The following is a 26,179-nucleotide window of genomic DNA, read 5'->3' on the forward strand; positions in this document are numbered from 1 at the left end:
CCTCCCCCTTCCCTCCGCTGCTCCCCCGCGCCGCTATGCAAATCAGCTTCTCAGCTATTGGCTGCCGCGGTGGCCAGGAGCGCGAGGTGGGCGGAGCCTAGGGGGGGCTCGATAAGATAGGGAGGAACATAAGGGTAAAGACGTGGGGAAGGGGGTAGTTTTACACCGAAAGACCCGGAATGGGGAGCGTGACAAAGTCGTGGAAGACTTGGGAGACCATATTAGAGTCTGGATGGGATTGAGGGGAACAAGACAAGGTTGGATCTGCAGAAGGATAGATGAGAGTGACATCAAAGTTAGGACTTTCTGATAGTGAAGTAGTGGAAGAATGTGGACCCTTCTGCCCCATTAACTGGATGTGTCTGCCTTGGAGACTCCAAATATACACATCCCTTGACTGTGAGGGGATGTCCTCATAGCCCTCAAGCAGAGGACTCTGCTCTTCAAGCAGAGAAGGGACTATTTAACTTCATGTGTCAAAGGCCAAACCTGACAATCCTTCCTCTGTGGATGCAAAGCAGGATTCCTCTCCAGGCTTGGCCTTTGGAATTCAGCAAAGAAGGGGCCTCAGTCTCCACACCCAAGGTCCCCAAACCTCTCCAAGACACGTTCCCTTCCTAGAGACCCTACCACAAATGGAGACAGATCAGGAGCTAGGGAGATGTTGCAGGAGGGAGGTTCTCACTTTCCAAGTTGTCCCCTGTCCATTTGGCCTGAAGGTATCTCTTTGAGCTTTATCTCCTGGCCTGTCCAAAGAAAGGGAGGTAGATTGGGGGTTGAAGGAATCCTTCCTTGAGGGTGGGTGAAGAAACTTCTGGATCAAAGTCCCCCTCCTTCCAGGGGCTCCTTTGCTGTGAGTGATGAGATTGGTGGTGGGGGAGGGGCTCAAGAGGGTTCTGCCTTTATGCCAGCCCTGGGGAACAGAGGCTGAACCCTGGGTCCCCCCTCCTGCCGCCCCTGCATATAAGCCATTCATGCCATCTCTGTCCTCCCAAGAGTGAGCTCACCATGGGAGCCCTGCTCAGGTTACTCTGTGCAGGAATAGAGATTTATTTGTCAGTGGCAGAAGTAGGACAAGGGCAGAAGTGAGGGTTTGTGGTTGTGGGGGCCTAGTCCCCTCCCCCTCCAGATCCACCCACATCAGCCGCAGACTGACTCTGAGTGCTAGCTTTCTTTTTTTTTTTTTTTTTTTTTTTTTTTAAAGATTTATTTATTTATTTATTTGACAGAGAGATCACAAGTAGGCAGAGAGGCAGGCAGAGAGAGAGAGAGGGAAGCAGGCTCCCTGCCAAGCAGAGAGCCCGATGCGGGGCTCGATCCCAGGGCCCCGGGATCATGACCTGAGCCAAAGGCAGAGGCTTTAACCCACTGAACCACCCAGGCGCCCCTGAGTGCTAGCTTTCTTGAAAGACGCTTCGAAGGATCCTGGCCTCAGCCCTCAGACCAGTCTCCCCTAGAGCCCATTCATTAGCCAGCCTTCTGCCAGTGCCCTCCGAGTTGATGGCTGCTGTCTTCCCTCTGGCCCAGCCCAGGTTAGTCCAATATCCCTCCCTGAGCACTCAGACTTAGGGGTGCTTGAAGCACCCTGAGATAGGGTCAACAGGCCCTCCATCTAGCATGGGCTGGAGGAAACAGGGGCCTCCTCTGTGTTGGAGACCTCCTAAGGGGAGGTACCCGTATTCCCCCAAAGAGCAGAGATTCTGAGTTTCTTAGACTCTAATACCCGTATAAACACAAATTAACTGTGTGGCCTTAGGTAGGTAGCTAAACCTTTCAGAGCCTTGATTTCCTCATCAGCAATGCAGAGGCAGTGCCTACCTCACTGTGAGGAGAATGACTGAGGAAGCTCCCCTTAGCACAGGGAAGACAGCAGGGCAAGTTGTTTCCTTCTTTCCCTCCTTTCTTGAGAGATAGGTCCCTTCCCAGTGCTTTCCCTGGGGCAGAGAGAAGAAACAGCTTCCTCCTCTCACTTTCCTGTTAATTAATGGGGGAACCAACTCCAAAGGAGATTCTGAGAGGGAAGAATTCCCAAGGGAAGTCGTGTTCCCGGTGACCCAGGAAAGCCAGGGAAGTTGGTGGGCTCTGGGGCCCATCTGGTCTCGGCATCAGAAGCCCAAGGTGGGGCCAAAGCTGCGGAGAAGGCAGGGGGCTGGATCCCATGACCTCTGGATGTCCTTTCTGGCCCGCAGCCTTCGTGTTTCAGAGCAGTCTTTCATGAACTAAGCCTGAGTCATTGCCTGAGTGCTGACAACTCCCGCTGCAGTGACTGGGGACAGGGCACGAGTAGCCGGGCTAGCTTCTGAAGAAGGAATATTCTTCCATCTCAGAGTCAGAGGGCAGATATGAGGGGTGGGCAGAGCCAGGGGCAAGGTGAAGGTAAGTAGCAGTCACACCCTTCTGGGTGTGTGACAGAACTACTGGGTGCCTCTTAATGCCGAATGAGTGAAAATGGGTGCTAGGCTCTTGGGAGCCTGGGGGCAGAAGGATGGACCAGATGACTCCATATCTGCACACAGCACCATGTCCAACCCTTTTCTTCCTGTTCTGTGACATTGGGCAGAGACCTATCCATCTCTGGAAGGACTTCGGTTTCCTTCTTTTTAGATTGGCAGAATTGGAATAGATTAGGTTGACATAGGGGATCAGGTTAGAATGGGGGCAATAATTGTATATCTCTTAGTGTTCTTTTGAGGATTAAATGAATTAACATACGTGAAGAGCTGGACAGAGTAAGGGCATAGTAAATAGTTTTTACCTGTCTATCTACCTGTCCATTTATTTAGGGATACTTAACCCTGAACTTGCAGGCAAGCTTCAAGGGGTTCATGAATCCCTTGAAGCTGTATAAAATGTTGGATAAGCATTTTCTGTGGGACAGCCTAGAACTTTCACCTTCTCCTCAGAGAATCTAAGATTCCCAAAAGATTAAGAACCAATGGCCTGAACATCCCCAGGACCCCTCCACTCTGAGCGGATGAGAGTCTCTGATGGGAGGGATTGCTTCTCCTTCCATAAGGACTGACCTATTTTCTCCCTTAACAACACCTTCAGCTCAAGTCCCTCCCTGCTGTGGCCTCTGCCCCCATGAGTTGCCAAGCACCCCCCACCCCCAAGCTGAAAACACGAGTGGTTGGTCTTTTTCTCCAACTTTAGAATTGGAGCTCCTAGGGTAGGGAGTCTGTCACGGTTGAGGTCAAGTCTGGTTCTCATCTCCCAGCTGAGGAAAGGAAGAGGGCCCAGGCTCCGGTGGGCAGGGGACACAGGGAACACAGTGAGAGGGCTGGCCTTGCCCAGTCTTCCCTATCTCCCCCTGCCAGCCCACCAGGGCCCCCGAGACAGATACTGCTCTAATGAGCTAAGGCCCATGGCAGGCATCAGTAATTATGATTTTATGGAAATATAGAAGGCTCTTACGCAAGTGCCTGACACACTTCCTGGCTGTGGCATCTGGGACAGCCAGGTCCCCAGGGGCTGGAGGAGAGCCCTTCCACCACCCCTTGCTGTCACCAACCCCTGGAGCTCAGGACACTGGCATAGAGCCGCCCTCCCACTGCCTGTGGCACTGTCCCTAACACACTCTGGGGGAGCTCTTCCCTCTCCCTGTGCCCCAGGCTCCCTGGAGGGGAACGACATGGGCTCCAGTATATACAATCCCTGCCTGCCCCCCACCAGGAAAGCTGAGGCTGTCCCGGACACCAGTTTATGTGGGAGGGGGATAGTGACCTTGGGATTACGTGTCCCTCTCCTCCATGAAGAAAACCTCTCCTTCCTGAAAGACATCTCCTTCTACTCTGTTTCTTTTCTCCTGGGGGCTGGGATGGTAAGGCTGATGGCAGTCATGGGGCCCGGAGTCACAGCCCCTGTCTGTACCCTCCCCAGGTCCTGTGCCAGTTTGCCACCCCCCCCTACCTCCCAAGCCTCTGATGGTGTCCTACCCACCCACAAAGCATCTGTTACCAAGGTAACAGCAATGTCATCACTTTGGGGTGAGCAAGGAGGTGGAGCCCAGTGGACTGGTGGAGGGAGTGCTGCTGGTGGTTAGAATTTTGGAGAGATGAGCACTGAAGGCCCCCAACTCTGAAGGAGTCTTTGGGCAGAGAGCGGCCTGGGCACAGACGGGGGTTAGAAGGTTGCCGACAGCCCGTGGAAAAGAGGGAGATGAAGTCTGGAAGCAGCTGGATCCTGTCCTTATAGGTGAGGGTGACTGCCTTCCTACGCTGGAGGAGCGTCAGGGTGGCGATGCCCAGGAGAAGCTGAGGCAGGGACCACGGAGCCTGCCTTTAACCCCTCCCTCAGGGTCCAGCTAGTTAACTTGTCCTAGGGAGAGGCATTTGGGCTGGGAGAGTCTAGACCCAGCCAAAGCGCTGCGGGGGAACCTGGGGCCATCCTGGGCCCACACCGCCCCCTGCTGACTGCACAGAAATCTGCACTGGGTGGCCTTCCGGGAGGGGCGTCTTTGAAGGTCTCAATTTGATACATCTAAACCATGAGGTCCTACTAGGTGCCTCGAGTGGTTCTGGGCACCAGGGGCGTCTGAGCTTTGCACTCAGACCTTCTTGTAAATCCTGACCCAGACAGCACAATAATGCAAAGGGTTTCTCTGAGCCAACTTGGGGTACAGAGCGGTGGAGCCCATGTGGCAAGCTGATAGAGGCCATGGGTAGGCCGGAAGGCAGAGAGGCCAGAGTATTCCAAGCAGAGGGAACCGCCTGGGCAAAGGCAGAGAGGTGTGGAACGGAAGGGCCGGTCGTGGATGCTGTCGGTGCGCAAAGAGGAGGAGGAGGGGTGGGAAGGAAGAGCAGGTGGGGGCGGGGCTGACTGGCTCCGTCGGTGGAGAGCGGGACTCTTGATCTTCAAGATCAAGAGTTCAAGCCCCATGCTGGGTGTAGAGATTACTTAAAAATAAAAATCTTTTTTTTTTTTTTTTTTTTTTTTTTTTTTTTTATTTATTCGACAGACAGAGATCACAAGCAGGCAGAGAAGCAGGCAGAGAGAGAGGAGGAAGCAGGCTCCCTGCGGAGCAGAGAGCCCGATGTGGGGCTCGATCCCAGGACCCTGGGATCACGACCCGAGCCGAAGGCAGAGGCTTTAACCCACTGAGCCACCCAGGCGCCCCTAAAAATAAAAATCTTAAAAATAAGTAGACGAAAGTGGACAGACGGCCCTGAATGCTGAGCCTGGAAGCTGTTTTCCTGTGAAAAGTGGCTTCTCCAACAGGCTCCCTGGAGCCCAGCTGAGCAATCCAGCAGTGCCTTGGAGGCATGGCGGGGGGGAGGGGAGAGCAGGCAAAGTGGTTCAGTCAGAACTCGAAAAGAATTTAGACACATGGCTCTATATTAAATGTTCTGCAAGCCTTGCATTTGACTCCAAGAATATCCATGCTGGTTTTCCTGCCAGAAAAACGGATTTTAAGAACTAACTATCCTGCGCCAATGGTGCCCGGGAAGATGGACCATGGTTAGCCAGGGTTTTCCGCAGCCCAGTCTGAGAATGGCACTGAGAGCAATGGAGGCTGTGGGGGTTCTCCCCCTCTCCCCTGGGAGTGGTGCCATCATCCCTGCGTCTTAGGGAGATTGCCCTGAATCCCAAAGGCAGCAAAATGGAAACAAGAGAGTTGGAGTAGTGAGCTTTCAGGGCCCTCTGGCCAAAGGTTTCACTACGGGAATGGACAGCAGTCCTGTGTCTTGGCCTGGGTGGGAGGCATGTATGCAGGACAGCGTGCAGGACAGTGGGGTGGCTCATGTTCCAGCCCATTCCTTGCTAGCTCAGAAACTTCAGCAACCTGCATCCCTCTGGTTTCCTAGTCCCTAAAAGGGGATCGTTTTACCTCGTGGGGGTGATGGTGGTGGGTAACAGGACTGGGCCCTCTCCCCCTGGATCACATGACCCTAAATCAGGGAAAGCTGCTTCCCCTCTGCTGAGGCCTCCCCGCCGCCGCTTCCCAAGGGAATTCCCAAGTCCGGTGGGACCCCTGCGTAGCCACACCTGCTGAGACCACAAACCCTGCTTTCTGCCCCTCCCACTCCATCATTAGCACAACGCTCCTGACCCTTCTCCACCTGTTAAAACCACCGCAGCCCAGCTGCTGTCACTCGCATTACTCATCCTTGGGGCTGGCAGCCGGGAGTGGAATGGAAAGTATTTTGTCCCCAATTTGCAACGGGAGAGCCAGAGCTTGGAAAAGCCCCAGGTCACTGCCATCCCTGGAATCCAGGTTCCTGGGTGGGGTACTTTTTTGGGATTTGTTGAATGAATGAATGAATGCCTGCTTGCATACATAGATGGGAAACCGAGAAACACTTCCCCCATCCGCCCTCTTTCTTTGGGGAAGAGGTAGGCATCATTCTCTAGCTCTCCAGGTTGGAATGTTGTCTGGAGATTAATTTTAAAATTCCATACATATTTATCAGGCAGAGTGGAGCATAGTACAGTGATTGAGAGGAGGGATTGTGACCCAAAAGGCCTAGATTCAAATCCTGACTCTATCTCCTCTTAGCTGTGTGACCTTTTTAAGTTTTTAAATTTTTTTTAATTTATATTTATTTATCTGACAGAAAGAGACACAGTGAGAGACAACACAAACAGGGAATGGGAGAGGGAGAAGCAGGCTCCAATGCGGGGCTCCATCCCAGGACTGTGGGATTGTGACCTGAGCCTAAACAGACACTTAACGACTGTTAATGACTGAGCCACCCAGGTGCCCCTAGCTGTGTGACCTTGAGATAGCTATTTAACCTCTCTGAGTCTCAGTATCTCTGTCTGTATAATGAGGGGAAGGTGATAATAGAATAGAAGAAAAAAACAGCCTCTACCTTAGAAGGTAGATTGGTTGAAAAGCACTCTGTAGTTGTAGTAAGCACTACTATTTATTAAATATTAATATATTTAATATATTAATAATATATTATTAATATTAAATTTAAAAAACTATTTATTAAAAAAACAGACCCTCGGGGCTCCTGGGCGGTTGGTTAAGCGCCTGCCTTCGGCTCAGCTCATGATCTCAGAGTCCTGGGATCAAGCCCACATTGGGCTCCCTGCTCAGCGGGGAGCCTGCTTCTCCCTCTGCCTGTCGCTCCCCCTGCTTGTGCTCTCTCTCTGTCAAATCAATCAATAAAAAAAATCTTTAAAATAAAAACCAAATAAATAAACAGACCCTCTTCTCTTCTAAATTTTATTTTTTATTTTTTTAAAGATTTTATTTATTTATTTGATAGAGACACAGTGAGAGAGGGAACACACGCAGGGGGAATGAGAGAGGGAGAAGCAGGCTTCTCGCGGAGCAGGTAGCCCGAAGTGGGGCTCGATGTGCGGCTCCATCCCAGGACCCGGGGATCATGACCCTAGCCGAAGGCAGACGCTTAACGACTGAGCCACCCAGGCGCCCCTTCACTTCTAAACTTCCAATTTTAGTATATGTGCTGCCGAAGCGAGCACCACTTCTAAATTTCAATAGATAAACCCATATGATGTACTAGGCACTGGGGATACATAGAGGAAGAAAACTCTACATTTAGTAAGGGCTTAATTATTACCTCAATTCCGTTTTCCCTCTACTCCACGGGGTAGAAGCATTAATCAATCCCTTTTTATATTTGCCACATGAAGCTCAGAAAGGTTGTTACTTGCCCAAAGCCACACAGCTGAACTTGAACTCGGAGTTTATCTCAAGACAGATATTCTTAACCCCAACGCTGGTTGGCGTCTTAAGATTTTATTTATTTACTTACTGGACAGAGAGAGCACAGGCAGAGGGAGCGTCAGGGAGAGGGAGAAGAGAGCAAAGAGCCCTACGCGGCCGGATCCCAGGATCCTGAGATCATGATCTGAGCCAAAGGCAGACGCTTTACCCACTGAGCCACCCAGGAGCCCCCGGTGCGCCTCTTAGTCCCTACCCTCAAGGGGCTTCCACTCTCTGATGGGGAAACAAGACCCTGGACAAAGGGCACAAAGAAGAAACAGCATGTCAGACGACCGCTGTGAAGGATTTGGTGAAGGGCAGAGACAGAACACGGAGAAGTAAGCACCGGCTGGCTGGGCTGCAGGGAAGCTAAGAAGCAGGCAGTACGTTTGAAGTGTGAACAGAGCGTCCTTCTTTCCGAGGTGAGACTTTTCGGTGGTCGGAGAGGGACTGACTCTCTGTAGCAAAGGATTGGGGGCTTAGAGCCGTGCCCGCGCGCAAACTCTAGGGGGCGCTGTTTGGCGCGGAGCTGGGCACCCAGACGGGGCGGAGGCCTTGCTGGGAGGCGGGGCCGCCTTCTGGGGTGGGGTCGTGTGTGTTCGCAGGCAAGGAGACCCCGCGGGGACTACCATGTTTCTTTTAAACATCATTTTGCGGGCTGCTCAGGACTCAGGACTTTTGACCACCAATGTGGAGGCAGCAGGGGGTGCCTGAGCCCGGGGTGGGGCTGGATTCCACCCGCCCGGATATCCTGCCCCGCGTCCCACACTCTGTGAGGGAGGCAGGGAGGGAGAGAGGGAGAGAGAGAGAATGTGAGAGAGAGAGAGAGAGATAGAGAGAGAGAGAGAGGCTCCTACCTTGTAGCCACTCCATAACATTTTGTTGAATGACTGGATGGATGGATGGGTGGATAGATAGAGGAGGAACCCTTCTCTCAGCCCCTCTTTCTTCGAGGGAGGGGTAGACCTCAATCTCCGACTCTCCAGGTTGGAGTGTTGCCATAGAAAACAAAAGAGCACAAAGCATTTTGGTGGGAGGAGAAGGACTCAATTGTTGTTGCTCAGCAATTTTTACAGCTGAAAAGTTGCTTCCCAGCTTTAGGGAACCCACAGGATATTATTAGGATTGGGTTATCCATGGCATAGAAAATGTAAGAGCAATTGGGGTGAGGAAAAAAAAATCCATTAAATTTTTTTTTTCAATGGGGCACTTTGGGTGGCTCAGTTGGTTAAGTGTCCGCCTTCAGCTCAGGTCATGATCTCAGGGTCCTGGGATCAAACCCCATGTCTGGGCTCCCTGCTCAGGGAGGAGTCTTCTCCTTCTCCCTCTGCTCCCCCACTCACCCACTCATGCTCTCTCTCTCTATCTCTCTATCTCTCTCAAATAAATAAATCTTTAAAAAAAAAGTTCCCCCCAAAAAACTCTCCCTGGAACTTTCTGTGTGTGTGGAAGTTTCTGGGACAGTCATGTCTGTACTTCCCAGGACCGCGCTCTGGTGGGGACACTGAGGATGCCCCCCAACAGGGGCCTCTGAGGATTAAACCCCCGGGATCAGATGCAATTGCATAGAATTTCCTTCAGTCCTCAACTACCACACTGAATGGGAGGGAGACCTCCCGATTTTACAGAGGAGGAAAGGGGGTTCAGGAAGGTGACACGCCTAAAGGGGCCCTGCCTTGAAGGGTCTCCCACCTCCCACCTCTCAGGGCCTGAGGCTCCTCTGAGACCAGAAGTTTCTTTAAGGCCTTTTTGGCTCAAGAATGGGCCTTTCAGACCCTGTGCTCTGTTGGCTCAGGGGGCACAGTGAGAGTGGGGTGGGGGCTGGGACTGGCCAGGCTCCATCTGCCTCAGGCCTGGCTTTTTTTCCTCAGAGAGAGAGCCAAAGAAAACCAGGAACAGGCCCAACACCATCTGGAGGGGGACAGAGCTCAGAGACTCTGAGATGGGTGGAAGGAGGGAGTAGCCAAGGGAGCTGGGGAGACGCAGCCTCAAGGGGGAAGCGTGAGGATACAGAGGTCTTCAGAGGTGGAGGCTGAGTGGTGGGGGATTGGGTTCTGGAAAAGGGGTCCCACCTACTTCCCTAACTGGTTCTTCATGGTGTCCTCCTGGAAGGAGGTGGGGGCCCGTACCAGCCTCTAGCTTTTCTACCTCTGCCCCTAAAACAAGCCTCCACTCACCTCCTCTGTCATCTCATCTCCTGTCTGCTCATCTCCTCTGTCCACCCACCACCCCTACACCCCGCTCCCCTCAGGCCAGGGCCGAGCCCTGTTGGGTCCCCTCTGACTCCCCTTCCCCTGGCCTTCCTGGAATCCCGTTCTGTCCAGCCTTGGAGGGTTTTGTGGAGGCCTCTGGCCTTGAACCCAACTTTGGGCAATGGATGGGTTCTCAAAGTCTTGGCGAGCTTATCATGGGGATCTGGGGGACTCAGGCTTCTTTAGTCCCTACTGGCAGGCATATTCCCATCCCCTTTTTCTTTTGACTTCTATTTTGTCTGGCTCCATGGGAGGAGAAAGCACGGAGAGGACAAAGGGCCAGGGGCCTGGAGATGGAGGTGTCCCGCCTGATGTGTGTGGGGGGTACTCTTTGGTTTTCTGTCTCCCTCAGCTAGGCCCCCCAGAATCACAAAGCCTGGAAAACCAGGGTCACACGAGGTCAGGCCACATCTTTAAAGGCTGTTGTCTGCTCTTTGGAAGGTACTCATCTGTTTATACCAACCACAGTGGTAGGGGGTGGGGTGGGGGCTATCTGTGTACAATGACAGCAGGGGCTGAGTGTGGGAAAGAAGCCTCCAGGCAGACCTTAATTGTCCATAAACACAGTCAGCCTGTGCCCCCAGGCAGAGAAAAAACAAAGCCACCAAGGACTGGGACTAGTCCTGGGAGGGGGCACTCCCAGGCACACCCCTTCCTCCCCACCCGGGTACTCTCCCTCCTAGGCCACCCAGAGTGTTTCCACAGCAATCTGGGCTGTGTTCTGTAAAGTGTGGTCCCCTAGCCAGGCAGGTCCTTTTCCACCTGGAAAAGGACAGGTGTCCTGCACCTGTTGGGGGAGGGAGAGGAGAAAGGGAAGGCACCCTCTCCACCCCTGCCTGCGGCTTGGGCTTCCTGATAGGTCCCACGTTTTCTAGAGCCCTGGATGCTCAGCCAATAGAAGTTTCCTGGCCTTGCCCCACCACTTTGTGGGTCTGCTTCTGTGCATAAAGGCTGGGGCCCCAGAAGGACAGTCCAGTGAATCTGGCCCAACCCAATGCTGAGCTCTCTGTCACACAGCTGGCCCTGGCTTTCTTTCCAAGATGCTGTTTTGGCATAACCAGCCAGAGTACCTGTGGCCCAGTCCCTGGAAACTGTACCCAGAGTCTCCAAGTGGTTTGCTCAGGTGGGGGCCAGAACCCCTTTCCCCAGCCTCCAAGCATGGTCCTGGTTTGTGTGGCGCAGACAGATAGGGCCATCAGGTTCATGTGGAGGGGGATGGGCTTCCTGGCTCGGGTGCCTTTGCAGGTGGAGGAATGGTGGACCTTCAGTGCATCCTGGATCATCTCAAAACACCCTGACCACCCACCCTCTTAGGGCACTTTTGTTGGGCATTTACTTGGTCTCAGACAAGCCCTGAGATAGCAAACAAGTAACTGACCAAAGTTTTTGTTTTTGTTTTTTAAGATTTTATTTATTTATTTGACAGAGATCACAAGTAGGCAGAGAGGCAGGCGGGGGGCGGGGGGAGCAGGTTCTCCGCTGAGCAGAGAGCCAGATTCGGGGCTCGATCCCAGGACCCTGAGATTGTGACCTGAGCCAAAGGCAGAGGCTTAACCCACTGAGCCACCCAGGTGACCCCGATGGCAGGTTTTTGTAGATGTTTGGCAGTATCTGGAATTTGCCCCTGGAGGGTGGTCTCCCGGAGGTGGTAGAGGTTGGAAGGGGGACTCTTTTGGGCCCCTGCTCCTGCTGGAGCGCCTGCTACAAAAGCCTTTGGCTCCCTGGAAGTTCTAGCAGAGTCAAAGCCCCACAGGGCGTGGAGTGAAAGCTGCCAGTGCTTCCCTTCCCCCCCAAATAGGGAGTCCCTGCCCTTGCCCTGCCTGAAGCAGGAAGGGCTGCATGATGTCCCCAGCTAGGAGCATCCCCGCCCCGCATTGCATTCCAGTACATTCTGTGTGCAGCCACCTCCCCCGCTGTTAAGCAGCCGGAAGAGACCCTCATCTACCTGAACCAGGGTAGGCTGGGGCTGGGGAAGGGAAGGGTGTAGGGGGGCATCAGGCACTGGGGCTGGGGCCCAGTGTAAGATGGGGGTGGCAGCCTCCATCTTTGCCCCAAGGAGATGTGGGGCTCCCACATCTCCTTGACCTCTCCCAGGCCAGTCCTATGAGGTGCGGATGCTTGGTAACACCACACTGAGTGATGCTACTCCCTGGGCCTGGCTATTGAAGGTAGGTGCAACCCCTTCCCAAGCTGGCAAGGGCTAGGCATGACTGACCCTCTGGGCAGGAGGCGAATGTCATCCCTGCGATGTCACTGTCAAGTAGAACCCTCTTGAGACCCCCTTTTATTTTTTATTTTATCTTATTTTTTGGAAACCCCCTTTTACCTCGACCTTCACAGCCGCACAGTGGTAGGCAGGCATTGTTGAGGAAAGAAGCCCAGAGAGGTTAAATATTTTCTCAAGGACACAAAGGAACAGATCTGGGATTTAGAAGTACATTTACATAGCATTATTCACATGCACGATTACTTCTCTCCAAAAAATTTATATATTTAGCTCCCATGCATTGCCAGAAACTATTCCATGAGCTAGGGATTCAACAGTAGAGACAGATGTGGTTCCCTTCCTCAGGGAGCTTGCATTCTACTGGGACAAACGTGTGATCAAACAAGTTATATGCAATAACAAATCAATTTACTGATTGTAAATTGAAAAGGGCAGCAAGAAAAGAAACAAGTAGAGTGGCCAAGAGTGGGAAAGGATTAACTCCCCCATTTAATAGATAAGGAAACTGAGGCTCAGGGTGTCTAGGTCACTACCCCCATGTCACAGCTAGTGAGTGACAGGTGGGCATCTGAACACAGACCTTATGATCTAAGTGCTTATGACCCCTGAGGGTGGGAAGCAAGGTGGGGGCGAGGAAGGTGGGATTTGGCCGAACGCAGCTGTGGGAACTGGTTCCCAAATGCCCAGGCACACTGGCCTGTGAGCTGTGCCTTCCTGTGCCCCCAGAGTGTGTTACGTGTGGTTTTCCTGTGATACACAGAGCAGCAGTAGCTGGATGGGTGCAGGTGGAGGTGGCCAGGAGACCGCATCCTGGACTTTGGTGAATGGGGAGGGACCAGGGACCCTTCGGGGCCACTTTCTGGCTTGGACGGCCATGTGGATGGGGAGGGCTGAGGCTTGCTCCCTGCTTGCCGCCCTGTGCCTGCAAATGTGCCCCTGTCCATGGGGGTGATTGAACCCCAGATGCTGCTCTCACCACTCAACACAGTGGAGTTTCATTGGGTCCTCTCAACGAGGTTTGGAGTTTCAAGATGCAAGTTGGAGTTCCAGAGGACCTCCCTCTTCTGGTGGGTGTGTCTGAAGCTGGGACTGGGTGGAGGCTGGAGGTCACTTGGGAGTGGCAGCAGGCCGGGTGGGAAAGGAAGGGAATTTGGGTGGGAGTGAGGGAACAGTAAGAACAAATCCAGTTCCAGAAAGCACTTTAAAGATAAAATAGGCTAAATGTTTGTTGAATCTCACCATAAGGAAGGACTTGTTTTTGTTTCTTCTGTGTGTGTGTGTGTGTGTGTATGTGTGTGTGTGTGTTTAATATTCCATTTATTTCTTTGACAGAGAGCACGAGAGATCTCAAGTAGGCAGAGAGGTGGAAGCAGTCTTCCAACACGGGGCTTGATCCCAGGATCCTGAGATCAGGGCCGAGCCAGAGGCAGAGACTTAACCCACTGAGCCACCCAGGTGCCCCACAAGGAAGGACTTGTTAAACCTGAAAGCAATGGAAGAAGCTAGAAAACTCAGGATGCAACTTAGCTTCATAAAGAGTAATGGTCTGCAATACATAGGCAAAATTCAAAGGAGGTATCAAGTGGGAAAAATAGTTGTCATATGACATATGTTTATAGCCTCCATATATAAAAAGTTCTCATATATCAATAAGAAAAATAGATAAAAGCTCAATAGAAAAGTAGGCAAAGGATATAAGCAGACAATTTATGCAAGAAGGATACAAATTACATTTAAATGTAGACAGTTCAACCTCAACCTCAGAAAATGCTAATTAAATGCATATATATATATATATATATATATATATATATATACACACACACACACACACATATATATGGCAAAGACTTTAAAAAAGACTGTTATTGGTGAAGAAGTAGTCTGGGGAGGCAGACAGCCTCTCTTCTGCTGTCTGCCTGCTGCTCCCTTGCTGTGTATTCAATAAACTTCTAGCTCCTTTAAAAAAAAAGAAGAAGAAGAAAGAAAGAAGTAGTTCGTGCACTCATTCTTTGGTAGAATGACACTTGGGCAAAATTTGCTGATTTTATGTTCCTAGCATTCTACCCCATTGTTTTATTTTTTTTAAAGACTTGTTTATTTATTAATTTATTTGAGAGAGAGTGGGGCGGGGGGTGGCAGAAGGAAAGAGAGAGTGCCAGGCGGGTTTCATGCCCAGCATGGAGCCCAAAGCAGGACCTGATCTCAAGACCCAGAGATCCTGACCTGAGCCGAAACCAAGAGTCAGATGCTTAACTGACTGAGCCACCCAGGTGCTTGCCCCTCAGTGTTTCCATTTCAAGAAACTGATCCTACAACAGTGTTCAGTAAGTACACAAAGGTATCTTGACCAGCTCTCCATAGCAGCACTCTTCCTCATATTCAAAGATTTTAAACAATCAAAGTGCCTGTTGGAAGAGGATTGACTTATACATAAGTTTGAGTGCAGACATACACTGGAAATTTTGTAGCCATTTAAGTGAGGTCTAGGGGCACTTGGGTGGCTCTGATGGTTAAGCGTCTGCCTTCAGCTCTGGCTGTGATCCCAGGGTCCTGGGATGGTGCCCTGTGGTGGCTCCCTGCTCAACGGGGGGAGTCTGTTTCTCCCTCTCCTGCTGCCCCTCCCCCCCCAACTTGTGTTCTCGCTTGTTTGCTCTTTCTCTCTAATAAATAAATAAGTAAATAAATCTTTAAAGTAATGGCTAATGAAAAGAAAACTGTTCTATAAGTAAAGAGAAAGCAGAAGACAAACTTGTATTTAAAGTTTGAGATTTCCATTTGATTAAAAAAAATGTGTGTGTGTGTACACAAATTGTTTTTCCTTTTTCCTTTCTCTTGCCCAGAGAAAGGGGAGGAAGAAAGGATCCTTGAGTATTAAGTGCTGTGTCTGAGAGGTGTTGTGATGGGATGCCTGTATTCCTTACTTTGTGTCAGAGTCCTCCACATTTTCTAGGTTGAACAGGTTTCCCTTTATAGTCCAACAATATTGTCAAAAGTCCCCTGTGTGTCCCTCTTTTGAGTGCTCACCATGGTGTAAGCACCTGGACTGGGAGGCCAGGCGGATGTGGCACAATTTCATTTCCCCTCCTTGGTAGGCGGACCTTGCCTGGGTCATATGATCTTTGTTTCCCCAACCTTTCAAGTTCTTCTCAGGATTGTGAGAGGGTTATAGTGGGGAGTGGGGGTAAACAGAGGGGAAGACCCTGCTGGCCCTTGGAATCCCAGTACCAGGCAGAACACAGGCTGTAGGCTGTGTGGGGTGCAGGCTGGGAAGGCTTCCTGGAATAGGCTCTTTGATTTAGCAAATAAAACACAGGACACTCAGTTAAATTTCTATTTTATTTTTATTTGTTTATTATTTTTAAATGGATTTTTTCTTTTTTTTAAATTTAATTTCTTTTCAGTGTAACAGAATTCATTGTTTATGCACCACACCCAGTGCTCCATGATACCCACCACCAGGGTCCCATAATACCCACCACCATAATACCCACCACCATAATACCCACCACCAGGGTCCCCCAACCTCCCATCCTTTAAATGGATTTTTAAAAAAGATTTTATTTACTTTATTTGTCGGAGAGAGAGAGAGAGAAAGAGCACAAGCAGGGGTAGTGGCAGGCGGAGGGAGTGGGAGATGCAGGCTCCTGGTTGAGCAACCAACCAGATGCCAGACTTGATCCCAGGACCCCGATCATGACCTGAGCCAAAGGCAGATGTTTAACCAACTGAGCCACCCACACATCCCTAAATTTCTATTTTAGATAAGAACTTGTTAGTGTAAGAATGTCCCATGGGGTGTGTGGGGGAGAATATCCCATGAAATATTTGAGATATATTTATACTAAAAAATTATTTGTTGTTTACCTGAAATTCAAATTTAATGGGGCACCCTGTATTTTAACTGGTAATTCTACCCTGGAATGGGACGTTTTGTCTTATATAGGAGAAAGGATTGCTTTCCAGTTAGAAGATTCTAGGGAGAACTATATGCAAGTGTGTTGGGGGCATGATTAGACCGGGGAGGTGGGTCAGTGTGTTGGCTGATGAAAGAGAGAGAGATACAGAGAGAGAGTGTGCACAATCATCCAAAAAGGCCTTGACTTGACTCTTTTTTTTTTTTAAGATTTTATTTATTTATTTGACAGAGATCACAAGCAGGCAGAGAGGCAGGCAGAGAGAGAGAGGAGGAAGCAGGCTCCCTGCTGAGCAGACAGCCCCATGTAGGGCTCCATCCCAGGACCCTGGGATCATGACCTGAGCCGAAGGCAGAGGCTTTAACCCACTGAGCCACCCAGGCACCCCTTGACTTGACTCTTTAAGGGGCTCAAACCTGAGGGTCAGGAACTTTGCTTCTCATCCCATAACCATGGGGAGCTACTGAAGGATTTTGAGCAAGGGAAAGAACCTAATAAAGTTATGCGGTAAGAAATAAACTCCAGCTGGGGCTGGAAGGATGCTGTGGTGAAAGGCTGACAGGTGACAGGTAGGTACAGTTTGTATTGTAGGTGGACTTTCTTGAATGTGGGTGGGACCTGGAGTCACCCTGCTTTCTCTTTGCTTCTTCTTCACCTCAGATTCACTGCATCAGCCCCGTGTTTGCTCCTTCAAAGGCTGGTGGAGAGAGAGGTGTCTCCTTCCGCCTCCAGATCCACACCTTCAAGGCCAGCGACAAGGACCTTCCGCAGGCAGCGCACCTGCACTCAGCCGGCTGCCTCACCGAAGTGTTCAAGGTACAGGCAGGTCCCTGCCCCTCTCTCAGGACTGTCACCCTGCTTGGCGGCTGGGTGCACTCCCTCAGCCTGCCACCTTCTCTACACACCGCGGGATGGAGCTTGAGCTCCTGCTTGCAGCCCCTTCCATCCTGAGAAGGGGGCAGGTAAAGTGGGGGGCTCTGAACTCCCCTCCTCACTCTTCTGCAGCCCAAAGGAGCTGACCGCAAACTGAAAACAGACCGGGAGAGGCACAATATCAGGCTGCCGAGCGGGCCTGGTGCTCACGGAGGTGGGGGGTGGGGAGGGGGCGCCAGGCGGGGGAGAGCAGCTTTGGAGGAAAGATCAGCTTTGGAGGAAAGATCCTTATTGTATGTGGGGGGAAATTGAGGCCTGAGTGCCGTGGCTGCTCCACGATCGTCACAGTCCCCGGTGATTGCACCTGCTTCCTGCAAGGACAAGCCGCACTGTCTGTTCCAGCCTCCCGGGCTGCCTCTCCTGCACCCGCCATCGCCCCACCGCACTTAGGCCCCCTCTGCCTGGACCACTTCCCTTCCTGCTGCCGCTTCTGGCTGGCGGCTCCTGGAAGCTTTCCCTGGCTCCCCCAGCCAGACCGGCAGGCTAGTTGACTCTTCCTCTGAGTGGCGTTTTGTCCAGGACTTCTAGGGCGCGGGGACCCTGGTCTGCCTCCCACCAGAAGGAGGCGAGGGAAGAGCCTCCGCTGGCCTCGGGATGTCTAGGCTGAACCTTGCGGCTTACTTGCCCCACAGTGTTGACCATGCCCAGATCCCAGTGCAGGGCCCGACTCGCCTCTCGGCCCTCTTGCTCTGATCTCTCCGCACTCCGGCAAGCTCCTGTCCCCAGAGAGGTGAGGTGGGGTGAGCGTGAAGAGCCCCTCAGCTCCGGCATCCGGGGAGGGGCAGGGTTGAGGTTGCGGCCAAGGGCAAGAGGCTCAGCTCAGTGCCCTTTGGGTAATACTCGGGGGCGGGGGGGGGACCCCAGCAAGCTCTGCCTCCCAGGGAAGGGTGGGTGGGGCTGGGGGCCGGCTGCACTCCCCACTCTCTCCTCCCCCACAGGCTCTGCTCCTCCCCACCGTTCGCCTTGGATACCTTGCGGGGCAGCCCTGCTGAGGTGCGTCTCCCCTTTCCAGTCCCCTCAACCTCTATCTCAAAACCTTCTCGGGGCTTCAGTGCACTCTTCCAGAATGGGGTGGGCCTGCCCCCTGGTGGACAGAGCTTGTATGGCCACAGATGGCAAAACTGAGAGGGCAGGATGAGGCTCCGGCTCTCAGACGCCCGGGCTGCCAAGGGCGGGAGGCTGTGTTTCTCCTGCCCCTTGTTCGCACTCTGTGGGCCCATGGTGATAATCTGGATTGCCCTTCTTATGCCTCAGGACTTGAATCCTGGGGCCTCCATCCTAGCCCCGCAGCAGTGGTTACATCAGCACCTGTTCTCCAGCTACTGCGGGATGTGGACCAACTTCACTGGTGAGGCTGGGGTCTGGCGGGACCCTACCTGTAAGAGACTGAGGGCAGGAAATGTGTCTGTGGCCTGGCTTGCTGTGTGTTCTTCTTCTTCTTTTTTTTTTTTTTGCTGTGTGTTCTTCAGCTAACTTCTATTTAGGACTAAGAATTGCCAGACACTATGCCTGCTCGGCTCTCTTGTCCTGTCTCAGCCCATGTAATTTACATACTACCCATGAGGATAGGGCTCAGAGAGGTTAAGTGACTTGCCCAAAGACACACAGCTAACAAGCAAGGGGCAGAACTGGGGTTTGAATCCGAGTTTGATCCCCATTTCTGGACATACTAGGGCAGTCTGGAGACTAATGTTGGATTGTGTCCCTTGCCATGCTTGATCGCAGGCCTCTTTCCCCAATGTGGCCCTGACTCTGCAGGCACTGATCTACTGAAGCTTACCCGCCAGGACTTCGTCCAGATCTGCGGGGCTCTGGATGGGATCTGCCCTCTCAATGCTCTTCGAGCCAATGCTCTTCCTGCTGGGCACTTTCCCTCTGTAGTTGTGTTTTCCAACTCAGCTAATGGTTGTGACTCGTAGCATAGTCAAGCTGTAAGGTAACTTAAAGGCCATTTAGTCCCACACCCTCTTTTTACAGAGGAAGAAACTCAGCCCCCCGACAGTGACCTACCTGCTTGAGGTCAAGAACAAAGCTGGCAGGGATGAGCTAAAAAGTTAGGCTCCTGTGACCTTCTTTTTCTGGACCCATCCCACCCGCATCACTCCATTTCTGAGGACAGAGATGGATTTTTCTCGTCTTCTCTTCCCCCAGGGTCCACCATTCATAAAATGTCTAAGAAAAGAGTGGTGACCTCCCTCCCTGGAGACCTGGCAGGAGGTGGGATCCCTCCCAGGGAGGGGCTGTTAATTTAGGTGTGAAGTGTTGATACATAAACTGTTTTCCTGGCCCAGGCCCATTTGTCACCAGCTGACTGCATGTGGCTCAGCAGGCCTCTAGGCAAGAGAACGAGGTTCCTAAGAACCCCAACTCAGGTGAGGTTCTGGCCTCTCTCTGCAGGCGAGATTCAGGTGTGGCTGCTCGGAACATCTTCTTGCCTGGGGAGAGGGTGATCCTCCATCATTCTTGGGACCTGAGATGCCTTACCTGGCATTCCTCTGTCTTCCGTGACCAGATTAGTCCTCTCCTTCCCAGATGTCCCCTGGGATTATTCCTCCATGTTCCATTCCCCAAACCTATCTTTGTCATTGTCGATATGTGGCATTAGAACATTATAACTCAACTGTATTTGAGTTTTAGTCATTCATATGCAGGTGGCCCCCCTTTTTAAATTGGAGGCTTCCCTCAGTCTGAGGCCTCCCCAAAGCTGAGGAATAGGTGAGGATTAAGTGGGTTTATAAACCTTTTTCCTCTACTCCTTCCTGCCCCCGTCCTGCAAGAAGCTAATCACCTTGTCCTCTCCTTCCTGGTCTCTGGGGCTCTCTCAGCTGCCCCCACCCCCACCCCACCCCCACCACTGATTCCTGTCCTGTGCTGCTCACATCCCCAGGCTTTTATCTAGAGATCGCTCTAGATGAACTCAGTGCTGTGCAGCTGTCTGCAAAGCTGGCTGAGTTCTTGGCCCTCCCAATCAGATCTGCTGCCTCTTCTACCAGGGCCTTGGGGGCGTCCTCGTTCTCCTCAGTGACCAGGTAAGGGAGCCCTGGCTCTCTGCCAGGCCCCACAAGGGCCTTGATCACTGTCCCACCGGAAGCGTGTCCTTCTCCCTGCCCTGGCTTTTTCTGTTTGGCTCGGAGAACAGAACTGTCCCAATGACCCCTTCTCCCTGGCAGGTGGTTCAGAATCTTGAGAATGAGTCATACTTTGTGGCTGGGGGGAAAAAAGGTAGGGGTTTTAGAGGAGAAAGAAGTCTAGCAGGCCCTAGAAAGGGCAAGATTGTGTTTATTTTGTCTCCTAAATGAGATTAAAGGATGCTATGAAGATGTGTTTGCTGGGGGTGGGGTGGAGCGCGTGCCGTTTTCCAGTCAGCTGGTAAACATCTGAATGCCCGTTTTCTTGGTGTCAAAGGGACAGATCCCTGTGGCTGCAAGGCTGTTTGCCGCCCAGGGAGAAAACGTCCATTTCTAGGCCACGGAATAGAACAGAGGGGAAGGTAAGGCCCCCCCTCTGTCTTCTGGCCCCACCCCCCATCCTACAAGACAGAAGATGCTTGCTGGACATCACCAGGTACAGAGCACCTCTGACGGGCTGCCCTGGGGTTCTCGTTATTCAGAGATGCCTGCCCTCTATCCCTCCTACAGGACAGAGGGAGGCTTCCTCAAGTTGGGGGAGGAAGAACACTTGGGTGTGGGAGGCGCACTGCCCACTGCTTGGTTTGGGAGCAGCAGAGAAGCTATGGTTGGCTTGTCTCACCCCAGTGGTGCCCTTCTCACTGCTTTCAGTGCAGAATCCAGATGGCTACTTCCTGGTTCCTACCTAGGCCCAGGGGCATACTGCTGCAAGAGCCAGAGACTGACACCAGCCTGGTTCTTGGGGGGGTGTTCAGGTTTGTTTAAAATTGTATTCACCCTTCCCTTTTCTTAAAATTAAAAGTTAATTTAAAAAGGCATATATGTTTAATGTGTCGTTAATGCTTGCTCAGTTTTCTTGGTGTTTTGGTCCTCTTGGGGGGAAAGGTTCTCTCCTTATAGATGAGGGCAAGGGATGGTGTCTGGGACACAGGAATAAATCAGCTTGGCTGTTTTTTTTTTCTTTTTTTTCCCAACTAGTTTAGACAAAAGGTAATCACTAAAGCCTCTAAAAGACCATTCAACTATCAAATCACTATGCTTATTTAAAACTTCTAGAGATGTGGGGGCGCCTGCGTGGCTCAGTCAGTTAAGCGTCTGCCTTCCACTTAGGACATGATCCTGGAGTCCTGAGACTGAGCCTTGGGTCCTGTCAGGCTCTCTGCTCAAGAGGGAGTCTGCTTCCCCCTTTTCCTCTGCTCCTCTCCCTCCCCCTGCTTGTGCTCTCTCTCACTCTCAAATAAATAAAATCTAAAAGAACAAAACAAAAACCCAAACATTCTAGGGGCACCTGGGTGGCTCAGTTTGGTTACGCATCTGCCTTCAGCTGAGGTCATGATCTCAGGGTCCTCGGATCAGACCTGCCCTGGATCACGACCTGAGTTGAAGGTAGACACTTGACTGACTGAGCCACCCAGATGCCCCTAAAAATTAAACTCTTAAAAAAAAAAAAAAAAAAGGGAATGGGCCATATCTTATTCTGTGTTTTTTTTTTTTTTTTTTTGAAGATTTGAGAGAGCATGCACGCACACGTGTGAGAGTGGGGGCGGTGGGGGACAGAGTCTTAAGCAGACTCCTTGCTGACTCTGGCTGAGGGCTTGATCTCATGTCCCCGAAATCATGACCTGAGCCGAAAACCAAGAGTCAGAAGCTTAACAGACTGTGCCACCCAGGAGCCTGCTTATTTTTTTTTCATCCCCTTCCCTCTGAATATTATTACTATGCTATTATTTAAGGATTTATTTATTTGAGAGAGAGAGAGTGAGCGAGCGCATGCTAGCAGGGGAAGGAGCAGAGGGAGACTATCCAAGGCAACTCCCCTCTGAGCACAGAGCCCCACACAGGGCTAGAGCTCACAACTCATGAGATCAGAGCCCGCATCAAAACCAAGAGTCCAACACTCAACTGACCGAGCCACCCAGGTGCCCCTTTTCGTAATATTAATAAAAATCCCAAACACTTGAGGGGCAGTTGGTTGAGCCTCCAACTCTTGATTTTGGCTCATGATCTCAGGGTTGTGGGATTGAGTCCCACATTGGCACCACATGCTCAGCCCGGAGTCTGCTGGAGATTCTCTCTCTCCTTCATCCTGCTCCCTATCTAAAAAAAAAAAAAGGAAAATAAATCTTTAGGATGCCTGGGTGCCTCAGCTGAGTGTCTGCCTTCAGCTCAGGTCATGATCCCAGGGTCCTGGGTTCAAGTCCCCCGTCGGGCTCTCTGCTTGGCGAGGAGACTGCCTCTTCCTCTCCCCCTGCCTGCTTGTGCATGTGCTGTCTCTCAAATAGGTGAATAAAATCTTAAAAAAATTTTTTAAAAAATCTTTAAGGAATTTCAAACACTGAGAAGAGAAAACCCCATATGCATGGAGTGGAATACAGGCCAAGGTGCCCTCTTAAAAATACCTGCTTAATTCCTTATTCATCATTTACCTCAGTGATCATGCCTGTAATTCCACAGGGTTCCCCAAGGGTGTTTCACAACAGGGTAGATAACGTGAGATTGAAATTCAGGTTGCTGACTTGGCCACTGCTCATTTCCACCAAAAGGCCTGGGACCCCACTGCATTAACCTCCGTCTCTCTCTCAACCTAGGAGCCTGTAGCACAGACTCGATACTGAAATATTTGTTGACACAAAGGAAATAAAAGCAGGTAGCAAGTATCTACCATGTGGTATTATTATCTCTTTAATCTTCACACTGTGAAGTGTAGGTACTATTATCCCCACTTTACCAACGAAGAACAGAGACGGGAGAGTCAACTAGCTGAGGTCATTGTGTGTGGGAGAAGCTGGACACTCTGGCTTGGAGCTTGTGTAATTATTACACTACTCTTACCATCATTCCTTCCTAGTCAAGGTGAGGGCAGTGCTCTCCACAGATAGGGGACTCAGGCTGAACTGCTGCTGTCAATGAATTAAAACAAAGGTTTTTTTAGAAACTCTGATTTATATTATGTATTCTGTTTTTCTCAGAGACAGGTGGAGTTCAGGGTATTAAGTAAAGGTACTAAAAAGGTATTAAGCCTATTAAATAATAAAGAAAGGGTATTAATTAAAGAATACTAAAAAAATATAAGGATGCCTGAAAGAAGTGCCTTCATTCAGCCTCAGGAGCCTTTGCAGTTCTGGGGTTCAAGGAAGTTAAGAATCACAGCTCCGAGTCAGGCTATTTCCGCAGCAAAATGAAAAGTCTTCACAGCTTATTTCCTTTAATTACATCATAAAACAAAATTAGAACATACAGGAAACAGTAATAGTTACATAACAATTTACTTTATATATTTATATATAAAAAACATTTTTCTTTTAGTCCAAAGATTTTAAAGCAAAAGGAATCCTCTACTGCCACCTTGGATTTTATTTTAAATAACCCTCCCTCCCCCCATCCTCAAGCGCCAAAAGTATGGGGTGGAAGCAGTCACTTGGACAGCTAATGGAGCCTGGTGCTCAGTCACCAAGTCGGGACCGGGTCAGCCACAGGGAGCGGCTGAGCGCGGGGGCAGGCCTCGCAGAGGAACAGGGAAGCGGCAGCTCCCCACGCTGAAGCACTCAGGGGAGGCCGAGAGGCTTCAGGAGGCTTAGGCCACAGCAAGGTTTGGGATCAGGCCCTGCCAGTCAACCATCCTCTGCCTTCCGTCCCCTCAGGGGGAGAGGGATCCGAGGGGGTTAGCTCAGGGATGGAACAGCCTGGTTTGAAGGTAAAAATCTCTCCCGCAGCACCATTTGCCCACCCAGCTCTGTCCTCAGGCAGACAGGTGGGGGTGGTCCTCCCAGCTGTCTGCCCTCCGCACAGGTCTGTGCTCTCAGGGTCATCGAAGGTGGGCAAGGCTGAGGAGAGCAGCCAGAAACCGCCTGAGGCAGGTTACCTGGAAACAATTCCTAGTAGGAAAGAGGAGGCAGCCAGGGTGGGAGGCAGCTGAAGGTTGAGTCATTAAACAGGAATGGAGAAAGGCAAAATGCAGAAGTCCTTTCTCCCCTGGACCGACCAATGGAAGGACTGTAACCCTTCTAACCCTTCTAACCCTTCGGACTGGGCAGTCACAGATCCTCCGGGGCCAGCTCCGAGAGCAGAGGCACAGTGCGAAAACACTAACCATGTAGCTTCTGCCGAGCCCCGCCCCACGGGTCATGTGTGGTAGAGGTTAGCATGGAGTTTGAGGGTAGGGTGAGGAGGGGAGTAAGAGAAGAAATCTCAGGCTCACCTCCTTCCTGCACTTATTAGAAAGTAACAGTCATCAGAGAAGCACAGGTAAGAAATTATTCTTAAGGGCAGGAAAAAAACATGTAAACCCAGAAAAGCAGCAGCAAAGGTTTCACTTTTTACAGGTCTAGCACTAGGAAAGAAAATCATTCAAGTCTTTGGGGGCGAGGCGGGTGGGAGGTAAAGTAATTAATCAAACCATGCCAGTTAGAGACTCCTTTATCAAGTTAGGATTTTCTAAGACTTTCGGTTGTCGTTCACTAGTGCCATAAGAAAAAAAGGAAGGAAGGGAGGGAGGGAGGGAGGGAAGAAGACAGAAATAACGACCTCAGGGGCTAAGAAGGGTTAGGCTAAGGTAAGAAACACATGTGTGTGAGCAGCAGTGAGACACAGATTTGAATTAGTGAAAGTAAGTAGTTAGCAACAGTGACAAGCAGAACTTTGTGGGGCAACGATTTCTTCTTCCACTTTAATAAAAAAGACATCACTTCAAAGATTTCCCTGGGTTCTTGAGGTGTGGCAAAAGAGAAAAGGTATGTGTCTGGATGCCTCTCTTCTCCCATCACTGCTTGGGATGGGGATTCTCATTCACCGCCTCCCTACTCCTGCTCTGGGGGGGAAGCCATGCCCAGAGGAGTTCTTTTGGGGTGCCCATTCCCATCTGGGTGACTCTGGTCGGGTGCAGGGTGGGTAGAAGCCCTCCGTGCCAGTGAGAAGGGCATGGAGTTCACTGGTTGGAGAGGAAAGGAAATCTACTCACATGTGTGAGGCAGGTGTTTCTGCATATTCAGGACAGAGGCTTGTACCCAAAGCAAAGTGCCCCAGTTCCAGAACTGATTCTCTCCTTTACTTTCAATCTCATCTACCATTTCCCCACCCCAATTCTTCAAAACAAGACACTGAAAAACAGAAAATAGAGTCCATTGATACAGTTCTGGTTGCTCATGGTTCTTTTTCCTAAAAGGGCAGTGAGACACCATGGCTGAACTCAACCCCTTCAAACCAGACTCCACCGAGGGCTTACTCAAAGAACGCATGAGGCAGAGATGGAAGCACATTACGGAATTTCTCTTAATATCCCACATGTGAGCTTGTCCAAGACCTTTTTTTTACCCCCTGCTGAAAATTAAGTGTAACTCTGTTGGGCTCCAACGGTTCACTCAGACTCAGCTGAGAGGTTCTTACTGACTTTCCTAAGAGTCAAAGCCTTCAGAGATGCAGATCTGATGTTCCTAAGAATAAAAATGGACAAATAGAGAGACTGGCCTTGTGAGGGGGAGCTGCAGAAGCCCTGCATGCAGAAAAAGCATTTATGTGCCTCAAATGAGTTTCTGGCAAGTAGAGTTTGTCTCAAGTGAGAGGGCAAGCTTAGAGCAGCATGTTCTTTGCTGGAAAACCAAGCTGTTCAGTTAGGGCACCTGGATATAGCAAATACAGCCAAATGTTATTCCCAAATTACCTGGGTTAATTATAGCCTACCAACATGGTCTTATATAGTTTTCTGTATCTTCCAATATTACAATTAAAGTTTATGAGAGAAATAAAGGTGACGAGAGGCTTAGACTCCTATTTCTCCTCACCCTCCTACTGCTTTAGGGTTCTTTGGTCCAAGGTCATTGTAAGGGGGAGGGTTTGACTCAAGACCTCCAAACAAACCAACCTCCCCCTCGTCTGAAACAAGTCTCGGCTCATTCACACTGCCTGGGTTTGAGGTGGTTAAAGATCCTAGAACTGGGGGGCAGATAGGAAGGCAATCTTTAAAAAAAAAAAAAAAAGTTCCGGAAGCCCAAAGCATACCACTGAGAGAGTTCCTCAGCCAGGATGCACAATGGGGGTGGAAACCT

At 50.9% G+C, this 26,179-nt stretch overlaps 1 pseudogene across 1 annotated transcript; it reads left to right on the plus strand.

The window, feature by feature from the left end:
• Positions 1 to 35: 35 nt before the first annotated feature.
• LOC308357175 (transcription factor CP2-like protein 1) lies at positions 36 to 19,068 on the plus strand (annotated as a pseudogene). The gene is made up of 7 exons: positions 36 to 86; positions 16,738 to 16,893; positions 17,643 to 17,740; positions 17,949 to 18,003; positions 18,265 to 18,358; positions 18,769 to 18,887; positions 18,988 to 19,068. The product of its transcript is annotated as a transcription factor CP2-like protein 1 (transcript).
• The last annotated feature ends 7,111 nt before the right edge of the window (positions 19,069 to 26,179 follow it).

Source organism: Martes martes (genome assembly GCF_963455335.1).
Source record: "Martes martes genome assembly, chromosome: 16".
NCBI lineage: Eukaryota > Metazoa > Chordata > Mammalia > Carnivora > Mustelidae > Martes > Martes martes.